The 8,603-nt window shown below is 53.4% G+C and overlaps 1 pseudogene; it reads left to right on the top strand.

Moving 5' to 3' along the window:
• The first annotated feature begins 4,072 nt into the window (after nucleotides 1-4,072).
• Nucleotides 4,073-6,799, top strand: LOC130130475 (uncharacterized; annotated as a pseudogene).
• Nucleotides 6,800-8,603: the final 1,804 nt, after the last annotated feature.

Raw genomic sequence — 8,603 nt, 5'->3', positions numbered from 1 at the left:
CGTAGACCGGGGGCCCCTTCGTAGCAATGTGATGCTCCACCCCATGCTTAGCGGTGGGTGCAGAGAAGGTAGGCTGGGTGAGGTCAGGGAACTCAGCGAGGAGGCGGGTGAACTTGTCTGCCTCTGAGAGAGAGTTGGCTAGACCTGCATAGGCCGCTTCCCTCCGCGTACATGCGAAGGAGGAGAAGGTTAAGGCATCGACCAGACGGCTGTTCTGAATGTCCACTAGCAAACCGTAAGCGCACAAAAAATCAGCTCCGAGGAGGGGAAGCGTTACATTGGCCATGACGAACTCCCACGTGAAACGTTGTCCACCAAAACACAGTTCTACAGACCGCACGCCGTAGGTGTGGATAGGGCTGCCGTCAGCCGTCGCCAACTGGGGGCCCCGCTCCCCGCCCATGATGTCGACGTCAGTAGCAGGGAGCACGCTTCTCTGTGCGCCCGTGTCACAAAGAAATCGCCGACCGGAGATGGTGTCGAGGATGAAGAGTAGCCTGCTCGTATCGCCAACACTCATGGCCACTACTGAGTGTTGGCCCTCTCGTTTCCCGTCGGCCTGTAGTTGCAGGGGGAACGGCACCGTTTAGCTTTCGCACCAAATCGAGCGTGGTACATACAGAGTCCAGAGGGCTTGTAGCGGTCTGATGCTGTGGCGCCACCGTCGGGCCACGCCCGCGATGTCGGCGGGGGGCCAGTGAAGGTAGGAGCCAGCACCCCGGCATGGGAGGAACGTTGTGTAGCGACGAAGAATCGGTCAGCCTCCTTTGCCAGCTCACGGGGATCAGTGATGGTGGAGTTAGCGAGCGCAGTCTGGACGTGGGGCGGCATGTTGCGCAGAAACAGCTCCATAAACAGGAAACATGGCTTTTCTTGACCCAGTAGGTTTAACATCCTGCTCATTAGCTCCGATGGTTTGCCATCTCCCAAGCCCTGAATTGCGAAGAGGCGACGTGCTCTCTCCGTTGTTGACAGTTCAAAAGTTTCAAGGAGGAGATGTTTAAGTGCGGCGTATTTACCATCGGCCGGTGGGTTGGTTATGAAACCGCTTATCCTGGAAGCCGTAGCGCACCCCAGCGCTGCCAATACGTAGTAGTACCTGGTCTCGTCTGCTGTTATGTCTCTGAGCGCTAACTGTGCCTCAGCCTGCGCGAACCATGTAGCCGCGGAAGACTCCCAAAACTCCGGCAGTTTAATTGCAACGGCGTTCGTAGCCATAATGTGTGTGGTTTCAGAAAACTTATCCGAAAACCGACGTCGGGGTCACCAGTGTAGAGCCGAAGGAACGGAGAAGACCGTAGGTTCACACTTTAGCCGTGTAGGCAACTTTCTTTAATCCACGGTAAATCAGAGAGCAACCAAACCACAGCTCGACTGAGCGGAGGTGGCAAGAATAATCAGAAAACTGGCTGGACAACCATAACTTAACCCTGCGTTAACCTGCCAGGGCAACCATGACTTAACCCTTAGTTCCTGGGTTGAATTCTGTCCCCAATACGTGTCCACCACAATTTACTTTAGGGGGTGGTTAACTTCATGAGCTGATAACTGTGATACAGCGGCCACTCAGGAATGGTTATCATACCAAAATATCATCTACAGACATGGATCCTTTCAAAAATTATAAGTAAGTTTTGCCACCTTTAGTGTACCGAAATAGGAAATTTTGGGCTCTGGCCCATGGACTAAAATGAGTGAAACAAAATCCAGACCGTAGCTGTATATCGTAGCGAAGTTGCTACCACGTCAGAATTGTGCCAATTGTCCTGTTTTACCCATCAGGCACTGCGTGCAGATTGTTAGTTGTTATTAAATGTTTTGTAAGTGTTTTATGTGGTTTTATGTGTTTATATGATTACTATTTGTTGTGGTGTAATTGTAGTTGTCATTCTGTTGTGTTGTGTAACCTTGTAACTGAAACCCTGAACAACTTTGTTGTTCGAGTAGATGACCACCATGTATTGTGTCACATTTCTGTAAATTCTTGTTTCTGTGTGAGTTCAATAAAGGGGCTGCAAAGTTACCTTCGTCGTTGCTTCTACGTTCGCCACACTGGTGTCAGAAGTGGGATTGCAGCCAATACCCACAAATCGAAGATGGCAACGTCAAGAAGAAGCTTAGATGTAAAGCTCCGGCAGATTGAGGACTTCATCGAGTGTCTGGAAAAAGAGCTTTCTCGGGGAGAGAGCATCGCCGCTCGGAAGATGTCCCGCGGAGGAAGGGCGGACGGAGCCAGCCCCCCCCCCCCCCAGTCCTTCAGGACCAGACACGGCCGGCCGGTTCAGCGATTCGGAGGCGGCCTACTCTGATTTCAACAGATCGCCAGCCGCCGCTGTCTCCACCCCCGTCTCATTGCCGGCGCCGGCCGCCACCCATCCACTATCAACAGCCGCCATGTCGCCGCCGGCCGCCGCCATTACGTCACCGGTCACCGTCACCACTTCGCTGACCAACGTCACTACAACCCCAGCACCACCTGCTAATGTGATGCTGCCATCCCCAAGCATCTTCAAGCTCCCACGGTATGCGGGCATCACAGCCCTGGAGCCATACCTAGCTCAAGTGAAACTGGTAGCAAGTCACAACCAGTGGAGCACCCAAGACACTGCTGCTCATGTTGCCCTGGCGCTCGAAGGGAATGCGCTGCAGGTATTGCTCGACCTTATGCCGTCAGAACAGCAGGATTACGAGACACTGGCCGCTGCTTTAGACCGACGCTTTGGTCAATGGGTCTCTACTGACAGCATGCGAGACCGACTGGCCCGCCGGCGCCGCCAAGAGGGCGAGACCCTGGGAACCTATGCAGCAGACGTGCACTTCTTTGCACATCGTGGCTACCCCACCTTTGATCCAGCAGCTCGTGACGAGTTAGCCCTGAGTGCCTTCAGCCAGGGGCTCACCCCAGAGAGGTTGAAGGAGCACCTCCACATCACGGCACCTACAGCCTTCAAGACTGCATTGGAAGAGGCAGAGAGGGTGGAGGCTGTGATGGCCCCACACAACCAACCAAGACCCCGAGTGCGTCAGGCTGAGGTCCAAGCAGATGAAGGAGACGTCGAAAGAGGGGTCGTCTGCCAGGCTTGTCCGTCACCACGCCGAAAGCAACCAGGACGACGCCAACCACCCTTCAGACCTTGGTCGCCTCGTGAAGCGGGGCACAAAGCCCGTGACTGCCCTGCCCCTGCACCACGACGCCGTAGCACTCCCCAGTCTTAAAACTAGAATGGGGTGGCACCGCGGGGAGACTGCTACCCAGCCAACCGACCATATCCCCCATTAAGAACTCTTCCCAGATCGGCAGAGTGGGCCACGCACACGGTCTCTATCTTTGTTGCTCCATTGGTGGACACCGCTGCTGGGCCCTTGTGGACACAGGGTCCACCATCTCCATTGTGCGTCCAGGGGTGCTGCCAGAGACAGAGTGGAGGCCCACCACCTGTAAAATCAGAACTGTGACTGGGGAACTAACCAGCATGCTGGGGAAGAGAGCACTGCAGGTGCGGGCAGGGAAAGTTGCAGCCACCCACGAGTTTTGGTTGGCTGAATACAAGACCCTTGCATCATCGGGCTAGATTTGCTGACTCGCTGGGGGGCTCTGGTCGATGTGTTGAGTAATGCCATTCACCTTGGCACAGAGACCCTGGCCCTCCGGCGCCGTCCAGAGAGGAAGGTGGGACGTATCCACATCCAGCCAACTCCACCTGTCACCATGCCGCCGCCACTGCCCCCACCTCCACTGCCAACCGAGGGGATGACGACACTGCCCAGCCCACCAACAATGACGACGACCCTCATTGAGGCTACCATTCCTCAGACACCCTCGCCGAACACTGTTGCCGCCATCCAGGATCTGTATCAGCGGAGCAGTGAAGGGCTGGACCCTCAGCAGAGTCAACAGCTGAAAGACCTGCTCTGACAGTTCGCTGATATTTTCGCTGCACTTGAAAAGGAGTGCACCCAGACCAACCTGGTGCAGCACACAATCGACACTGGTACAACCCCACCCATTAGACTGCGACCCTACCGGTTAGCGCTTGCCAAGCGTGAAGCTGCAGAGCGGATGATTCTAGAGATGGCTGCGGCCGGGGTGATAGAGCCATCCAATAGCCCTTGGGCCGCCCCTGCCATCCTGGTCAAAAAGAAAGATGACACCTGGAGGTTCTGTGTGGACTTTTGTCGGCTGAACAATGCAACTCGCAAGGACGCCTACCCCTTGCCCCGCATTGACGACGCTCTGGACCACATCGCAGGGTCACAGTGGTTCAGCTCACTTGACCTACGGAGCGGTTATTGGCAGGTGGAGCTGGCACCAGAAGCCAGACCCAAGACGGCCTTCACCATCGGTCAGGGACTCTGGCAGTTTCGTGTGATGCCCTTTGGTATCTGCAATGCCCCCGCCACGTTCGAGAGACTAATGGAGAGGGTGCTGGCTCACATTCCCCGCAACCGGTGCGTGGTTTACCTTGATGACCTTCTGGTTCATGCCGTTGACTTCGAGCTGGCCCTAGAGAACCTCCGTCAGGTCTTCCAAGCCATTCGGGGGGCGGGCCTGCACCTGCACCCCAAGAAATGCAACCTCCTTCGACGTGAGACCAAGTTTTTGGGCCATGTGGTGGGGGCAGAGGGCGTGGCCCCTGATCCTACTAAGGTGGAGGCGGTCGAGAAATGGCCAGTTCCGCGAAACGTCAGCGAGGTGCGCAGCTTCACGGGGCTCGTCTCCTACTACCGACGTTTTGTCCGCAACTTTGCCTCCATTGCCAGTCCCCTACACCGTCTCACCGAGAAGGGACGGGAGTTCCACTGGGACGACAACTGTGCAGCCGCCTTTGCCCGGCTCCGCACTGCCTTGATCACTGCACCCATCCTGGCCCTTCCTGATCCTAAGTAAAGTAATACTTGGGGTAGTATTGGTCGAGGATCAATGACCACACCGGGTTATAGAACTCAGGTTTAATCGTGGCTCAGTAGGCAGACGTAATAACCATACATGGTAGTGGTGTAACCATAATAACAGTCTGGGTAGTACATAACACCTAGTGTAGTTCCAGTGGATATACATGGCGTTATATCACTACACTAAGTGCCGCTTCATCGTGGACACAGACGCCAGCAATGTGGGGCTGGGGGCCGTCCTGTCTCAAGAAGCTGCTGGGGGAGAGAGAGTGGTGGCTTACTACAGTCGTCTTGAGCCGCCCTGAACGCAATTACTGCGTTACACGACGCGAGCTCCTGGCGGTGGTCGCGGCGTTCAATCATTTTCGCCCCTATCTCTATGGCCAGACCTTTCTCCTGCGGGCGGATCATGCGGCCCTGAGCTGGCTGCTCAGCTTTAAGGAGCCCGAAGGCCAGGTGGCTAGGTGGATTGAGGAGCTGCAGAGCTACGACTTCGAGACCCAGCACCGAGCTGAGCGCCTGCACAGCAATGCAGATGCTCTCTCCCGTCGTCCCTGCAAGGATTGTAGACATTGTGAGCGCCAAGAGGAGCGAGACAGAGCAATCCTCCAAGTGTCCACCACGCGGCAGGTTGAGCCAGAGGAGGCGTGGCTGATGGCAATGGACAAGCAGGAGTGGCAAACAGCGCAGGATAGTGATCCCACCCTGGCCAGGGTGGGACAGTGGGTCGACGCCAAGGCACGCCCCCACTGGCAAGCTGTCTCTGCCATGTCGGTGGAGACCAAGGCCTACTTTTCCCAGTGGGCCACCTTGGCCCGGCGTGATGGACTGTTGTACCGGGTCTGGCAAGCGCCGGGCCGGGGAAGAAGTGTGTGGCAGTTACTGGTGCCCAAGGACTGACGCCATCGAGTGCTACGGGCAGCCCACGGCTCGGTGGGGGCAGGTCACTATGGGGTGGCAAAGACGCTGAACAAACTGCGCCAACGGTTCTACTGGGCCGGATGCAGGCATGACACTGAACTTTTTGTGCACTGTTGTGATGCCTGCACTGCCAAGAAAGGACCAACCAGGCGCTCCCATACCCCTCTACAACAATATCAGGTGGGAGCCCCCATGGAACGGGTCGGTGTGGACTTTCTTGGCCCATTTCCCACCACAGACAACGGAAACCGGTACGTCCTTGTGGCCATGGACTACTTTACCAAATGGCCTGAGGCGTATGCGGTCCCAGACCAGAGCGCTGCCACTACAGCCGAGCGGCTGGTGTGTTAGATGTTCTGTCGGTTCGGTGCGCCCGAAGAAATACACAGCGATCAGGGGCGGAACTTCGAGGCACAGGTATTCGCTGAGGTGTGTCAACGCATGGGGGTGAAGAAGACCAGGACAACGCCCCTCCACCCCCAGAGCGACAGACTGGTGGAGAGGTTCAATCGAACGCTCACCACACAACTCGCTATTGTCACCTCACGGCACCAGCGAGACTGGGACTGTCATCTACCCCTGGTCCTGTGGGCGTACCGGTCGGCAGTATAATAAAGTACTGGGTGTACACCGGCCGCGCTCATGTTCGGGAGAGAACTGCGGACCCCTGTGGACTTAGCCTTTGGCACGCCCCCGGGTACTGACTTTCCCAAGATACCCGGTTTCGAGTACCTGCGGGACCTCCAACAACGTCTGGCCGAGGCACATGCCTTTGCTCGGCAGCATCAGGAACAGGCAGGTGCAAAACAAAAGCGGGCATATGACATTCATTGTCAGGGCCGCTCCTTCACCCCAGGAGCAAAGGTGTGGGTCTTCAACTCCACCCGGAAGAGAGGAGTCCCCCCCAAGCTCGCCAGCCAGTGGGTGGGGCCCTGTGAGGTGTTGGAGCAGCTTTCGGATATTGTGTACCGGGTGAAACTGTGAGTCCGGGGGTGGGTGGTAGTTCTGCACCGGGACCGTTTGGCACCTTACCGCCCCTTGGCTGAAGAACCTGTAGATCAGTTTAGCCCACCCGGGACGGTCCCTCCTACACCCACAGGCCCTACCAACCGGACAGACAGTGGGGAACAGGGACCCGTGCCCCCGCGGCGGCGGAGACGGCTTCCTCTTCGCTATAGGGACTTTGTTGTCGGCTGAGGACAGGCGACACGCTGGAGGGGGTAATAGCGAAGTTGCTACCACGTCAGAATTGTGCCAATTGTCCTGTTTTACCCATCAGGCACTGCGTGCAGATTGTCAGTTATTAAATGTTTTGTAAGTGTTTTATGTGATTACTATTTGTTGTGGTGCAATTGTAGTTGTCATTCTGTTGTGTTGTGTAACCTTGTAACCGAAACCCTGAACAACTTTGTTGTTCGAGTAGATGACCCCCATGTATTGCGTCACATTTCTGTAAGTTCTTGTTTCTGTGTGAGTTCAATAAAGGGGCTGCAGTTACCTTCGTCGTTGCTTCTACGTTCGCCACAATATCAACGTCTGTAAATGAGTGAAACAAAATCAAGACCGTAGTTGTATATCAACGTCTGTAAATGAGTGAAACAAAATCTTGACCGTAGCTGTATATCAACGTCTGTAAATGTGTCAAACAAAATCGAGACTGTAGCTGTATATCAACGTCTGTAAATGAGTGAAACAAAATCCAGACCGTAGCTGTATATCAACGTCTGTAAATGTGTGAAACAAAATCCAGACCGTAGCTGGCTATCAATGTATGTAAATGAGTGAAACAAAATCTAGACCGTAGGTGTATATCAACATCTGTAAATGAGTGAAACAAAATCCAGACCGTAGCTGTATATCAACGTCTGTAAATGTGTGAAACAAAATCCAGACCGTAGCTGGCTATCAATGTATGTAAATGAGTGAAACAAAATCTAGACCGTAGGTGTATATCAACATCTGTAAATGAGAGAAACAAAATCTAGACCGTAGTTGTATATCAATGTCTGTATGAGTGAAACAAAATCCAGACTGTAGTTGTATATCAACGTCTGTAAATGTTTGAAACAAAATCCAGACCATAGCTGTATATCGTGTGTAAATGAGTGAAACAAAATCCAGACCGTAGCTGACTATCAATGTCTGTAAATGAGTAAAACAAAATCCAGACCGTAGTTGTATATCGTCTGTAAATGAATTAAACAAAATCCAGACCGTAGCTGTATATCGTCTGTAAATGTGTGAAACAAAATCCAGACCATAGTTGTATATCAACGTCTGTAAATGCGTGAAAAAAAATCCAGACCGTAGCTGAATATCAATGTCTGTAAATGAGCGAAACAAAATCCAGACAGTAGCTGTATATCAACGTCTGTAAATGTGAAACAAAATCCAGACCGTAGCTGTATATCAACGTCTGTAAATGTGTGAAACAAAATCCAGACCGTAGCTGTATATAAACGTCTGTAAATGTGTTAAACACATCTGTAGTTGAACACAGGCAATTTCTACATGTAAACCTATAGAAATACCATTTTACATTAAAAAAAATAAAAAACGATGCCCTCTACTGGACCTACGTGTGTATTACACTCTCCTGCGTGACCAGGGCAGCTGGCTAATGCCCTCTGCAGCTCCTCATAGAGTGACTCGTCATCTGGTGCCTGGAAGAACATTATTGCAGGTCTGCTATGTTAGAAAACAGACATTCCAAAACTATTTCGACTTCAACTGGCAGCACAGTGGCCCAGTGTTGCCTCACAGCAAGAAAGTCCTGGGTTCGAACCCCA

The sequence above is a fragment of the Lampris incognitus genome, chromosome 2, assembly GCF_029633865.1.
Source record: "Lampris incognitus isolate fLamInc1 chromosome 2, fLamInc1.hap2, whole genome shotgun sequence".
NCBI classification, from domain to species: Eukaryota; Metazoa; Chordata; class Actinopteri; order Lampriformes; family Lampridae; genus Lampris; species Lampris incognitus.
Note: the sequence above shows the minus strand (reverse complement) of the source record. Positions and strands in the feature narration are given on the sequence as shown.